The following is a 15,347-nucleotide window of genomic DNA, read 5'->3' as shown; positions in this document are numbered from 1 at the left end:
AAAGAAAGAAAGAAAGAAAGAAAGAAAGAAAGAAAGAAAGAAAGAAAGAAAGAAAGAAAGAAAGAAAGGAAGAAAGAAAGAAAAGGAAGGAAAGAAAGAAAGAGAAAGAAAACCAAAGATGGGAAGGACCTTAGAGTGAAAACTTTTAACAGTTTGAAAAAGGAAATTAAAGATTTAAGGAAACAGAAATAACTTCCATGTTTCTGGATTGGAAGAATCAACATAGTGAAATGGCAGTACTGCCCAAGGCAACTTACAGACTCAATGCAGTACCATTGAACAACAACATTTATCAATGAGGTAGAGAAAGCAATCCAAAAACTCAGATGGAATAACAAAAGACCCCAAATAGCAAAAGCAATCATTAGCAGTCAGATTAGTGTTGGGGGAATAACAATACTAAACTCCAAACTCAATTACAAAGCCATGTTAAGGAAAACAGATTGGTTCTGGCACTGAAACAGGCCTGAGAACAAATGAAAGAGAATAGAAGATCCATAAATGATCCTACAGTCCCATGGCAATCTAATATTTGATAAGGAAGCAAAAAACAGGCTATAAAAAGACAACCTCTTCAACAAATGGTGCTGGCAAAACTGGATATCCACATGCAGAAAACTGACAACAGCTCATTATATGTCACCTTGCACTAACATCAATTCAAAATATCCTTTTTGTTTTTGTTTTTGTCGGTCTTAGGGCCTGAACTCTGGGCCTGGCCACTATCCCTCTGCTCTTCAGCTCAAGGCTAGTGCTCTACCACTTGAGTCACAGCGCCACTTCTGGCTTTTTCTGCTTATGTGGTGCTGAGGAATAGAACCCAGGGCCTCATGGGTACAAGGCAAGCATTCTACCATTGAGCCACCTTCTCAGCCCAAAATAGCCTTTCTTTTAAAAATTTGAAATCCGAAAACATGTGTACATCTTCATAATAACATATTTTTTAGCTAGTAGAATCCCCTTCTATCATTTTGCTGTTATTAGAAAGAGAAGCAGGTAGAAAACTAGTAACTTTTTGTAATCTTGGGGATACATATACATATGTGTATATATGTATATATGTATACATGCATATATTTATACATGTACTCTTATGTATACATATACGTTTATGTATATAAATGCATATGTATATGTATTTGTATATGAATATAATTATATATACTTTATATGTAATATTCTAAGATAACAGTATTTGTAAACTGTATGTCATATGAACAAAGTTGAAAGCACAGTGGATATTCTGCAAAATTACAAAAAAGTAAACATTAATTATTTGCAGTCATATATGTCAGCAAAAATTTTACCAGTTTTTTCTTATGAGGTTCACCAAATTCCTTTAGTTCTCTTGATTAAATGCTATGAGCCATCATAGCTTTACAAAGTCTTCTTATTTTATGGGATATTATTCCAGTCCAATATATGCTTCATAACATGACTTTACTTGTCCAACCCATTCAAAGAACTTCTTTTCTTTTTTGGGGGGGGGGGTCTGGTTGTGGGGCCTGAACTCTGGGCCTAGGCGCTGTCCCTCAGCTCTTCACCTCAAGGCTAGCGCTCTACCACTTGAGCCACAGCGCCACTTCTGGCTTTTTTCTTTTTGCTTATGTGGTGCTGAGGAATCGAACCCAGGGCCTTAGGCATGCAAGGCAAGAGCTCTACCACTGAGCCACCTTCCTAGCCCCAAAGAACTTCTTTTCATACACAGTACTTACTTCATCTTTCATCTATTTGTGAAGTGCATTCTAACTTTTATCTCTTTCATTTCCAAATGAAATTCTCTGTTGTGGGCTAAACTTTAAAACTAGTTTCTGTGCCCTGATTTTAATAGACCTTCCTGTATTGGCCACAGTTGGTTTAAATTTCCTTCTTGAAAATTGGTCCCTCAGTATGACTATTAGGAAGTTAGTACACATTTTGCCCACAATAGACGGTAGGGGGAAGGGATAGATGAATGGAGAGAGAGAATTGGTGGGTGAAAAGTCATAATACTCAATGTACATATATGAAATAGAACCAGATAACTTGAGGAGATGGAGAGGTTGGGATAGATAGTAGAGAATGATGGCAGGGGTGATTTTGGTCAAGATACATTGTACTAATAAATTGACATGTTGAATTGAAACCACCTTGTACAACTACTGAAATACAATAAAAAAGAGAATCAGTTCCTTACTAATATATATTAAGTACATAAGGAAGTTTCATCATAATAATTCCATATATATAAACGTACTTTGATTATACTTGCCCCCTCTATTGCTCTTTCTTATCCTAATCTTCCATCACCTTTTTTTTATGATTTTAAAGGGTTTTATTGTGTTAGTTTCATAGACACATACAACATATTTCAATCATATTCACCACCTATCAGCATCATCTATCCCCCTCCCCTGGTTCCTTCAGTGGAATATTATATATGTATATATGCACACACACATATATATAGTGTGTATATATTTCTAAATACATATATATTTGCATATATGAACATATACACATATTTTATATACTGTACATATATACATATGCACATATAGTATATATACATATACAAAAATACTCTACATGTATACTATATGTATATACTATGTACATATGTAGTACTATATACACATAATACATAACAACATATGTGTACATAGTTATATATGTGTGTGTGTATGATGTATCACTATATCAATTAAAAGAAATATGAGCCAGGTACTGTTGCCACATGTTTGTAATCCTAGCTACTCAGGGAGCTGAAATTTGAGGATGACAATTCAAAGCCAACCCTGGGCAGAAAAATCTGTGAGACTTTTGTCTTCAATTAAACACCAAAAAACATTAGTGAAGTTGTGGCTCAAGTGGTAGAGTGCTAGCCTTGAGCAAAAGAGCTTAAGGCAGCACCCAGGCCCTGAGTTCAAGTTCCAGTATGTGCAAAAAAAAAAAAAAAGATATGTGAGGTTCATTTATTTTGAGATGTTACACCAGTTCTATGTCACCAAGATAAACAACATTTGTTTATGATTCATCTCAGTACCTCTTAATAAAAAAGTTATTTTTTACTGCTTATTTGGGCATCTTTGGTGTAACTGCATGGCCTTTCTTCTGAGTCTTCTGTCCTATTCTATTAGTCTTCATGTCCAGTTCTGTGTTGGTATCATGCTATTTTTTTTCCTGTGACTCTGTGCTGTAGTTTGATGTTAGAGATTGTCATACTTCCAGCATTGCTCATTTTGCTAATTTTGATTTGGCTATTTGTGTTCTTTTTTTTTTTTTTTGTCGGTTGTGGAGCTTGAACTCTGGGCTTGGGTGCTGTCCCTGCGTTCTTCAGCTCAAGTCGAGAGCTCTACTGCGTGAGCCACAGCGCCACTTCCGGTTTTCGAGTGGTTTATTGGAGATAAGAGTCTCCCGGACTTTTCTGCCCGGGCTGGCTTTGAACCATGATCCTCATATCTCAGCCTCCTGAGTAGCTAGGATTACAGGCGTGAGCCACCGGCGCCCAGCTTATTTGTGTTCTTTGGTGTAACCATATGAATTTGCTTTTCTTCTCTAGCTCAGTTAAGAATGTCATTATAATTTTGATAATTAGTTCACTAAATGTGTAACTTGCTTTTGGTAATGTGGTCATTTTAGTAATATTGATTCTACCAGTCCATGAACATGGAGGTCCTTCAATTTTCTAGTGTCTTTCATAATTTATTTCTTCTGTGATTTATAGTTTAACATCTTCAGATACTTTTATGCCTGGGTATATTTTTATTTGGAGGGGTATTATATGAATGACATTGCTCTAGGTTCTTTTTTGATCGAAGTAATTACTGATGAAAAAAAAGCTACTGTTCTATGTATGTATGTATGTATGTATGTATGTATGTATGTATGTATGTATGTATGTATCTATCTATCTATCTATCTATCTATCTATCTATCTCTGCTGCTTTTCTGAATGTTTAGCAAAACTTGACTCTTCTGGTAGAATTTCAGGGTCTTTTACATATAAGGTCATATCACTTTAAAAAAATAATTAGGATGATTAGACTCCCTCTTTCCCATATGTTCTCTTTTATTTATTTCTCATGTCTTATTCTTCTGCCTAGATTTGAAGAATATACTGAGTAAGAATGGCAATGATGGGCAACCTTGTATTCTTCTTGATTTTAGAGGAAATGCTGTCAATTTTCTTCCATTTAGTATAACATTGATAATGAACGGTTACATGTAGCCTTTAGTCTTTTGAGATGAACTTTCTGTACATTTTGGTTACTTTCATCATTAGGAATGCTGCAGTCTGTCAAAGGCTTTATTCCATATCTACAGTAGTATTTTCTGCAGCTTCTCTTACTGCTGAATTTTAGTTTTATTCTATTAGAATCTGATAAGACATAATGATATTTTTTGGTATTTTTAAGATTTGTTTTATAGCTTAAAATGTAATATATTCTGGAAGAAGTTTTATAGGCTGCTGAAATGGACATGGATTTATGAGCAGTTGAATAGAATATGCTTTAGATGTCTGTTAAATCCATTTGATATAGCGTGAAGTTTAACTCTGAGGTTTATTTGGTATATTTGTATTCTATAATATATCCACTGAGGAATATAGGATATTGAAATTTCCACTATTATTATATCTGGACATATCCTCTTATGTACAATAGAGTAGTTGGCTGTACCAGCATTTGGTGTACATATACTTAGAAGGTTTATATTTTCTTGATGGATTGTTCTCTTTTATTAGCATGAAGTTACCTTCTTTACTTCTTCTAAGACTATCATGATGCCTAGCTTGTACAATATGAGTAGCTACTCCTCCTGGTTTTGTTTCCATTTCTTTAAAATATCATATTCTACCTTTTCACTTTCAATTAATATTTATGTTTCTTGAAAACAAAAAAAGTTTGATCTTGTGTTTTAATGCAATCCAGTCTCTTTTTTGGGGGGGGAGGGGCTGGGTCGTGGGGCCTGAACTCTGGGCCTGGGCTCTGTCCCTCAGCTCTTCAGCTTAAGGCTAGCGCTCTACCACCTGAGCCACAGCGCCACTTCCAGCTTTTTTCTTTTTGCTTATGTGGTGCTGAGGAATCGAACCCAGGGCCTCAGGCATGCAAGGCAAGCACTCTACCACTGAGCCACCTTCCCAGCCCCAGTCTGTGTCTTTTAATTGAAGAGTTAAGATTATTTACATTTTTGTTATTATTGAAAGGTATGTGCTAATTCTTATACATTTATTTGGGCTATTTTGCTTAAATTAAGTATTCTTCATTCTTTCTCCAATTTTCATCTTGGAAGTATATGATTCAATGAATTAACATGCTTGATTCATCCCTAATTCTCCTTTGTTTATTCTTATCAAATTTATTGTTTCCCTACTGGTCATATTGTGATTGTTTTTCTTCCAAATCTCTACATGAGATGCCTTTAAGTATCTTTGGCAATGTTTATTTAGTGTTCATGACTTACTTTAGCTCATGCTTATCTTGGAAGGACTGTACATCTCCTTTGATTTTAATGATATATTAGTTTTGATGATATATTAGTTTTGATTGACAGTCATTTACTATTAGGACTATAAATAGATCATTCCATGCTCTGTCGGCCTTTGAGATTTTAGTTGAGAAGTTTCATGTGATCGTAATCAGTTTATCTTTTGGTGCTTCTCTCTGCAGCTTATAATATTCTTTTTTTTCTGTGATCCTGGAATTTTTACTATAACATGACATTGAAAGATTCTTTTCCAGCTATAACTATTTTGGGTTTGAAATGAGTTCTGCATATAAATATCTATATCTTTCCCTAGAATTTGGAATCTTTCTGCTGTCTTGCAGAATGAGTTTCCCATGTCTTTGGTATGTATCCCTTCTGCCTCTCCTGCAGTGTGTTGGGAACTGACGTAAAGCTCCACAGTAAAGGTCATCTTGACCCTTGTGCTTGCTTGAAGGCACACACAAGAAACTGGCTTACTTGATAAACACCAGGTGCCCGGGATTGTTTTGCTATGTCTGTAGAATCTGTTCTACATTTGACTAGTTGACCTTGTCTTGTTTTTATTGTGCTTTTGTTTTTACTAAGCCTAAAAAAAATTTTTTTTGGACTATAGTAACCTTATGCTACTTCTTGACTTCTAACAGTATATGTTAGGGAAAGTTAAAAATAAACGGGGCTGCAGTGTTGAGCTGCAGACCTCCCGACCCCATCCTTTGGCTTGTGTCTTTTTTTTCTCATCCTTGCCCCCTAAATCAGCATTCCATTTCGTTGCCGGCAGGCTTCAGCAGCAGTGGGATTCTTAAGTTTAGTCTTTTAATTGTATCCACGTATTCTTGAAAGTTGTGGTCAGCATTGCTCATTGCTTTATTAACTGAATATAAGTCCCCACCTTTTCTTCAATTGCTGATATTTCTTTTTATTGACCTAGTTTATTGATGGTGTTTTATACTGAGTTTTTATTTGATTTGTTGAACTTCATTTCTAAGAAATCCATTTTCCATAATATCTAACACTATTGAATTTCTCTTCATAATCTGTCTCTTTGCTAAATTATTAACTCACCCATTTTTGTGCATCATCTTTGAGGTTGTTGAGAATTTTTAGATTAGACTTTTGAATTTTTGTAGTCTCAATCATTTATATCTGCAGTCAGATATGGGTGGTTTGTGAAATCTTGGGTGGAACTTACTTTGCCTAACTTTCCATGTATCTTATCTTTGTACATTGTGGTTTGTGCTTCTGATGAGATGGGATCCTGCCTTCAATTTTTATTTATTTATTTATTTTTTGGGAGGGTGTCTGGTTGTGGGGCCTGAACTCTGGACCTGGGTGCTGTCCCTCAGCTCTTCAGCTCAAGGCTAGCACTCTACCACTTGAGCCACAGCCCCACTTCTGGCTTTTTTCTTTTTGCTTATGTGGTGCTGAGGAATCGAACCCAGGGCCTCAGGCATGCAAGGTAAGCACTCTACCACTGAGCCACCTTCCCAGCCCCTGCCTTCAATTTTATATAGGGCTTTAGCGGGCAGCGTTCTCTTGTGGCCTCTTTTCCCACTATCACTCAGTGCAGAGATATCAGATTGCAGTAACAACAAAATTCAAAAACAAGCCAGATATAGTTAAAAAGTTAGAAACAACTGCATCTACAATAATGATAGAAAAGAAATATTTAATTCATAGGATTAGCTGAAAAGTTATAATTTATTAAAGGTAAAAATGTTAACTTAGTAATAAAAAGGAAAAGAAAAAAAGAGAAGAACTAAGATCATGAGACATAATGATGAGAGTAAGCACAATAAATACTATATAGATCAAGACAAAACAATTTTGAAAGACCAATCAAAAGCTCTTTCTTACTGAGGGAATAGAGGAATTTTTCCAGGGTTGCCATTTTGAAGGGAAACCTATTATTGAGTTAATTTTTCTCTGAAGTCCAAACAAGTTAGACCAGAAAAGGCTGTTGGCAGGTTGCCTTAGGTTTCCTGCCAGGATGCACATGCTAGTAATGACTGCTGTCGGGCTGAATTCCCACTGGTGTTCTCCATGTGCAGGTGCAACAGTGTAGGTTAGGGATAAGACACCTCAGGCTGCTCATGATAAATGAGCCTGAGAAGGGCTCAATTGGATACTCTCTCATACCAGAGATACTCTTCCATAAAGACCTAGATATGGGAAATACCTGAGCAGCAACAATACTTCCACCAGATTTTTGTGGATCTCTGACAATGTAGATAGGAGTCAGCTGTTGTCTTTCCTCCTCTTGGATGTTGGGCTATAGTTTCTGAATGGATATACCCTCTGTTTACCTCTGCATCATAACACATGACAGGACTCATGACACATAGAATAGAGACCAAGGGGAACAAAAAGTTAAAAGAATGAATTCACTTTGATATTCACTTGTTCTCAAGCATTGATGCTCTTGTGTGTCATTCTTTTGAACTCAGACTGAATCACACCACTGGCTTTTCTGATTCAGTAATTTATAAACTATTTATTGTGGAATTTCTTGGCATTCACAATTGCCTGAAGTAATCCTGTGTGTATGTGTATGTGTAAATTATGGCATTTTTAAAGATGAGGCCTAATTATAGGTTCTTATGTCATAAAGTGTTTAAGGGTGGTAGGATTCCAATTGTTCTCTGAATCTTTGTGTAGCAAGTGATCAATTCTTTCCTCACATGGTTTCACCATGGTAATATATCCACCATGAGAATCATACTAGATGGGCAAATGTTGGTCCCTTGCCCTTGAATTTTCAAAGCTGTGGTCTAAATAAACCTCTTTTTATAAAGTTAATTGCCTCAGGTATTTTGTGATAACAAAATAGGTCAATGCACATACTAGTAAGCAGCTGTTGATCTAGAAAGTGTCTTTTCTCAACGATTGCCCATAGAGTTTACAAGAAATACTTTGCTTTCAAAAAGCAAATCTAGCAATACATCTTCATTGTTCTACCTCAGAATAACATCAACTATCTTTCCCTTTATCATATTTTATCTTTCCCTTTATCTTTCTATTTATCATACTTTAGTTTGCAGGAATATTGATCCCCTTGATTTCAACAAAATATAAAATGCCCCATTACAATGATGACACTAATCTCATTGGATCTGGTGAACAAGATGTAATCACTAGTTTCAGCTTATTGGTAGGATATTTCCATCTTTTGCACTATAAAAATTAAAAAGAGCCAGAAAAATATGTATCTCAAAAAAAGAGCCAAAAAAAGATGTAGCTAATGGTAGAGTGCTTGTCTAGTGCATATGAATCCCTATGTTCAGTCCACAGTAGGAAAACACTGCTTCAGTGTCCTGTGGTATGAAATGAATCTAACAACAAATTACACCTGACAGCTAGTAACATCCCACGTTTTTGTTAATAGGTTGCATCTTTTCACTGGAACTCCACCTAGCAGAAGGAAAGGTCCAGACTGCTACTTGAAACATAATTAGAAATTGATAATAATTGAGCTCTCTAGACTCTTTTTTAAAAATAACTTTACTTTAATGTTTAAGGTCTTTAAATTTTAACACAAAATGTACTCAATGTGTTAGCTTACTAATTCGACTTTTGTCACTGGCAACCTCTTTAACAAAATCTAGCAAGACTAGATATTCTAAATTGGATTCATCTGTCCTTTATATAGACTATATACAGAACAAAATCAAAATGCATAGATGCAAGAGACAATGGTCAATCTTACTTCACCATAAACCCACTGGTAGAGAGCCCTCCGCACTTCTCCTCCTCCCTCCCTGAACCAGAACACACACCTCTCATACTGCTCAGAAGCTGTTTCATCATTCCATTTCCAAGACAAAATGTCATTATGAATTTTAGCAAAACAGTATCTACAAAATGAATTATTTACTACCTCTACTTTTAACATACTTTGTGCACTTCTAAACATCTAGAGAGACCAGATGTTTCAAATAAGGACTTACTTGTCCACTATAACACAGTAGTGTTGAATAAGCCACACACATGTAACAATGGTTCTATCTGAAAGTGTCTTCTAGGCAGGAGCAGTCTAGCCTAGATCTTTTCATTTCTTCCAACTCCTCTCCAGTATCACACTTGATACAGGCACACAGTCACTTACAGATGCTACAATTTTGCTTCTAAAGCCTTTCTAGAAGGCAGCCTTTCTATGAATTTTAACAATGCATACATGTGTTAGTTTACTAACTCTACTTCTGTCATACTCTGGCAACCTCTTTAATATCTAGAGACTAGATATTATAAAATTAGGACTCATTTGTCCAGTCTGAACATAACATATACAATACAGCAAAGTTAAACGAAATGTACGTAACGTAGAGGGTAAGGGATAAGCTGAAATTTTCTCTCACACACTAACAAAATTAACTTTTGCAGCAGTTTCCTTTCCATCACCTTCAACCCAGTGAATAAGTACAGACAGTATACTGTTCACAGAGGTGATTTAACAACTTCATTTCCCAACACAGTATTTCCCAAATTTTCCAAAGCTATTTTACATTTATTCTACTTCTACTTTTAAGTACATCAAATACTTCTAAATACCTAGGACTGGCTATTTCATATGCAAATTTGCTTGCTGTGCTCACGGCACTGGTAAATACAATTGCACATGCAACAGTGGTTATAATCCGAGGCATCGTCTGTATACGGCCATTTTGGCCCTGGGCCATTCCCTCCTCAATTCCTTCTTTCTGCCTTCAAACCAGTATACCAGTACAGGCATATGTAATGCTTAGAGATAGTTAAACAAATTATCTAAATGTCATTTATAGAAAAAAAAAGCTTCCTATGACATTTTAACACAAAGTACACAAAATGTGCTAATTTTTACTACTTTGTCATACACTGACAACCTCTTGAACAACTAGAGACTAGACGTTGCAAAAGTTGGGCTTTTTTGTCCATTATATATACACTATATACACAGCAAAACAAAATGCACAATACAGAAAAATGGCATCTGAGGATGTCCAGGTATGAATACACTAGCACATTACTTTTTGCAATTGCTCACGTCCACCTCTCCTCAAAACCAATAAATGCGTACAGGCAGTACCTGCCATTCTGCTCACAGAGGTAGTTTCCCCATTCCATTTTCTAAAGACAGTGTTTCATGTGAATGTTAGCAAAAAGATACCTAAAAAGTGATATTTTACTATCTCTACATTGAACATACGTTGGGCACTTCTAAACATCTGGAGAGGCTAGATGTATTTAAGCAAGGACTCAATGTGTCCACTCTATACACAGCAGTCTTCGCTGACTGCATGCATGTAATTATAATCTGAAAAATGTCTTCAAAATATGAACATTCTAGAACCTTTGTCCACCTACCCAATGGACTAGAATGCTCAGATTTTTCAGAAGACCTTTTCTAGGGATTTTAACACAAAACATACAAAGTCTACTAATTCTATTTTTGTCATACACTGGCATCCTAACATCCAGAAAGACTAGATGTGAGTTAGGACTCCTTTGTCCTTTATATACACTATGTACACAAGAAAGTAGAACGAAATGGGACAATGTTACCCTTCACTGTAAGCACTGGCGTGGCCTCTTTACATTTCTGTCATCTGGGTACCAAGGCATAAGCACCATGCCTACAACTCCAGCGGTTAACCCTCCCCCCCACCCCAATGCATTTCACAAGAATTTTAATAGGGACGTTTACAAAATGTGTCCTTTTCCTGCTCCTACTTTAGATACAGCAGGCACTGCAGAATATCCAAGGTCCTTAAGCGCAGTCAGCTCTGCATGCAGCAAGGGGGATGCGCTGGCGCAGATCAATGGCTGTCACTGGAAAATGTCTTCTCCGGCCCCCTCTTCCTTCTCCCAGGTCTTCTGTTCCATGTCTTCCAACCAGGGAATGGAACAAACGCGGAGGAGTGCGGCTCTGGCTGTATCCCCTGGAGGTGGTCTCACGCTGCCATTCCAGGTCACTTCCAGAAGACGTTTCCATGGTCTTTACAAACCCATGGCATTGACAGGTGCACTTCCTGCGTCTCCTTTATCACAGGTCGGCAACCTCTTCGAATCCGGAATGCCAGATGGACGCAAGGTCGTCTTTGAGAAGGTTGGGGAAGTTGAGAGCCCCCTTTCCATACGATGGACACAGGCCTGCCAGCGGCCCGCAAACCTTGGTGCGCTCCGGTGGGCACCTGTGTCACCCGTGGCCATTACCGTTTCTCCACGGGCACCAGCCCAACCGCCCGGGCCGCCAACCGCTGCCCCTGTGGCCATCTGGAGCTCCACTCACCTGGCAGGACCTTTAGGGCCTTCGTGTGTCCTTGTGGCAGAGTGCGGCCTCTCTGTGGGGCAGGGAGGTCACCCCAGGTTGGGTGGGCTCCGCGGCCTAGAATGGCTGGCTGCTATCAAGTCATTGCGGGGCGCGGGCCTGCGGGGAGCTCGCTGCCGCGAGTGCCCCCTTGTCTGCGGGGACAAAGATTGCATGCAGGCGGGTCCCTGGGCCCTCCACTCAGCCTCAGGCCTGGAGCCACCAGGCTCCCAGGGCCCTGGGAAGCAGGCCGTGCTCCGCCCCTCTCCACGCTCTCCACTGGAACTTCTAGACTCTTTTATAGTGGTATTAGTCCATACCGTGAAAGTTCTGCCCCGATTATCTAACCACCTTACCATACTTTTAATAGCATAGCCATGCATAAAATGGGGTGGGAACATCCATACCATGGCGCACTGCAACAAATCAAAACTGAGGTACAATCTTTCTTATCATTTGGGCTCTATTATCCAGAAAATGGTGATTGATATGTCGGTGACAAATAGATATGATGTATGGATTCTTTGGAAGGCACTTATAGGTAAATTATAACACAAGTATTTAGAATTTTGGAGCAGTGGTCTCCATCCTTTGGAAGAACTCTTGGCCTGTTAGTTGGCCTTAGTGGAAATGGAATGTTTTGCCATGAGGCATTATGTTACCATGGGATCTGAGTTATCCATCAAGAATTGGGTGTATCTGAATTAAAAGCCATAAAAATCTGAATGTACAGCAATTCTCCATCACTAAAGGGAAATGGCATATGTATATATATGTGTATATGTATATGTATATATATATATATATATATATATATATATACACACACACACACACACACACACACATGAAGAGTTCCAGACAGGCCATAAAATAATTTTCATGAAGATGTGGCCCCAAAAAAGGCCCATGGTTCCAATTCCCATAACAATTACCTCTTTCTCCTAGCCTGTATCTGTGGCCTCATGGGGATTTGACAGAAGAGAAAACTCCAGCTTCATTTCTAGATGATTCTGCCTGATATATATGGACAACTTGATGAGGGACAGCTACAGTACCACAACACTTTCAGGAGAGAGCCTCAAAAACAATGGTGAAGGAAAACTCTTCCTTTTAGAACTTTGAGTAGCCCATATGGCTATGCACTTTCCTTGGAGGTAGAACTGGACAAATAAACTGTTATATGATGATTGATGGGATGTAGCCATTAAGTCACAAGATATAAAAATTAACATGGAAAAGCAGTAGCATCTTACATAGTAATAATAAATATCCTGAAACAAAAGTTAAAAAGGCAACCCATGCTCCCAATATACATTTAAAAAAAAAACTATCCAGGAAAACACTTAACAAGGAAGTGAAATATCTCTGCAATGAAAACTATGACATTGATGATTAAAGGACATCAAAAAAAGGGGCCAGTTATACCATGTTCATGAATCAGAAGATTCAATATTGTCAGAATAAAAATAATACCCTAAATACTCTACAGATTTAATGCAAGTCCAAATGTGATCATTTCTAAACAGAAATGAAAAAGTTCTTAAAATTCACATAGAACCACCAACCCCCCCGAAAAGCCAAAATGTTCTTGGAGTGGAGAGAGAAGAAAAAAACCCACAAGGCCAGAAGAATCACAGCAACTGAGTTCAAACGTTTTATAAAGCTCTATTTATTAAATCAGCATGATACTGTCATAAAAACAGGCTCATAGGCCAATAGAAAAAATTTAAAACCCATAAATTATTTCATATTCATACTGCCAATTGATAGTTTACAAAATCACCAGAAACATACAGTTCTTCTATGTGAGAGCACAGCTACATTGCTCCATCTTGAAAACAGCCCTCACTATATGCCTGATCTTCCTGAGCCTTAATCCTAAACTTCTCAGTCTCTAGAACTGTAAGGAATTAGCTTCTGTTCGTTATAAATTGTCCAGTCTAAGATATCTTGTATACAGTAGTTGGAGATGTCAGATTTTTCCCCAATATTTACCTTCAATCTAAATTTTTTGACCATTTTTGGAGGCTTATCTTTTCTCTAAAATATATTCTCATCAATTTCCAAATTTCATTTTTCTCAAAGGCTTATATCCACCTCAAAATGTAAAATGCATCATTTATCTTCAGAGAAAATCTTGACAGTTTTAATATTATTCAAAAGTCCAAATATAAAATTCCTCTGGAACTCAAAACACTTAGCAAAGCCTGTAACATCAAAAAGGAAGTTACAGGGCTGTGAAGGAGACTCAGTGGTAGAGTGCTTGCCCTGCATGTATGAGGCCATGGGTTCGATTCCTCAGCACCACATAAGCAGAAAAAGCTGGAAGTGGTGCTGTGACTCAAGTGGTAGAGCACTAGCCTTGAGCTGAAGAGCAGAGAGATAGTGCCCAGCCCCAGAGTTCAGGCCCCATGACTAACAAAAAAAAAAAAGAAAAGAAAAAGTCACATACATCCAAGATACAATGGCATAGATCACACATGCTTATTCCAAAATGGAAAGATAGGAAAAGAGCGTGTAAGTATTGGGTGAAAATAAGATCAAAACCTCACAGGGCCACCAGGAAATTCTGTATTAAGGACTTGTGATTTCATAACATGAGCTCCAATGATCTTGGGCCTCCCAGACACTTTGGCTTTACAATTTTCAGTCCATAGGATCTCTCTTCCAAATTGGCTCCACTCCTTGCCCAGGAGTTCTTTCCAGAGGTGTTGTAAGTTCCTGGAGTCTTGGGATTCATTCTCACAGCTTCATTCATCAGTGACTGCCTATAAGACCTTTGCTACCCAATCCCTTTCCACCCAAGGCCTTCCTTAGAAATCTGGGTACAACAGAAACGAACCTACAGACCTATAGCCGTCTAATCTTCGATAAGGGAGCTAAAACAATTGAATGGAAGAAAGACAGCCTCTTCAGTAAATGGTGCTGGCAAAATTGGTTAACTACTTGTAGAAAACTAAAGCTAGATCCTTATATATCACCCTGCACCAGAATCAACTCCAAATGGATCAAAGACCTTGAAGTCAAAGCAGACACTCTGAAAACATTACAGGATGGAATAGGAGAAACCCTAGGTCTCCTTGGCTCAGGCCGAAATTTTTTGAATAGAGACCCGGAAACACAACAAATCAAAGAAAGGTTGGACAAATGGGATTGCATAAAGTTGCAGAGCTTCTGCAGGGCAAATGACATAGCTAGCAAGATCAATAGAAAGCCCACGGATTGGGAGAAGATCTTTACTAGCCATACAACCGACAAGGGTCTCATATCTAAAATATACTTGGAACTCAAAAAATTAAACCCCCCAACAACAAATCCTCAAAGAAACAACTGCCCAATAAATAAGTGGGCGAAAGACTTAAAGAGAAACTTCTCTGAAGAAGAAAGAAGGATGGCCAATAGACACATGAAGAAATGTTCAACATCCCTAGCCATAAAAGAAATGCAAATCAAAACAACATTGAGATATCACCTCACCCCAGTTAGAACGGCAAAAATCAAGAACTCTAACAACAACAGATGCTGGAGGGGATGTGGACAGAAAGGAACCTTACTTCATTGTTGGTGGGAATGTAAACTTGTTCAACCACTTTGG

The sequence above is a fragment of the Dipodomys spectabilis genome, unplaced genomic scaffold, assembly GCF_019054845.1.
Source record: "Dipodomys spectabilis isolate Male_0828 unplaced genomic scaffold, ASM1905484v1 ptg000002l, whole genome shotgun sequence".
Taxonomy (NCBI): Eukaryota; Metazoa; Chordata; class Mammalia; order Rodentia; family Heteromyidae; genus Dipodomys; species Dipodomys spectabilis.
Note: the sequence above shows the minus strand (reverse complement) of the source record.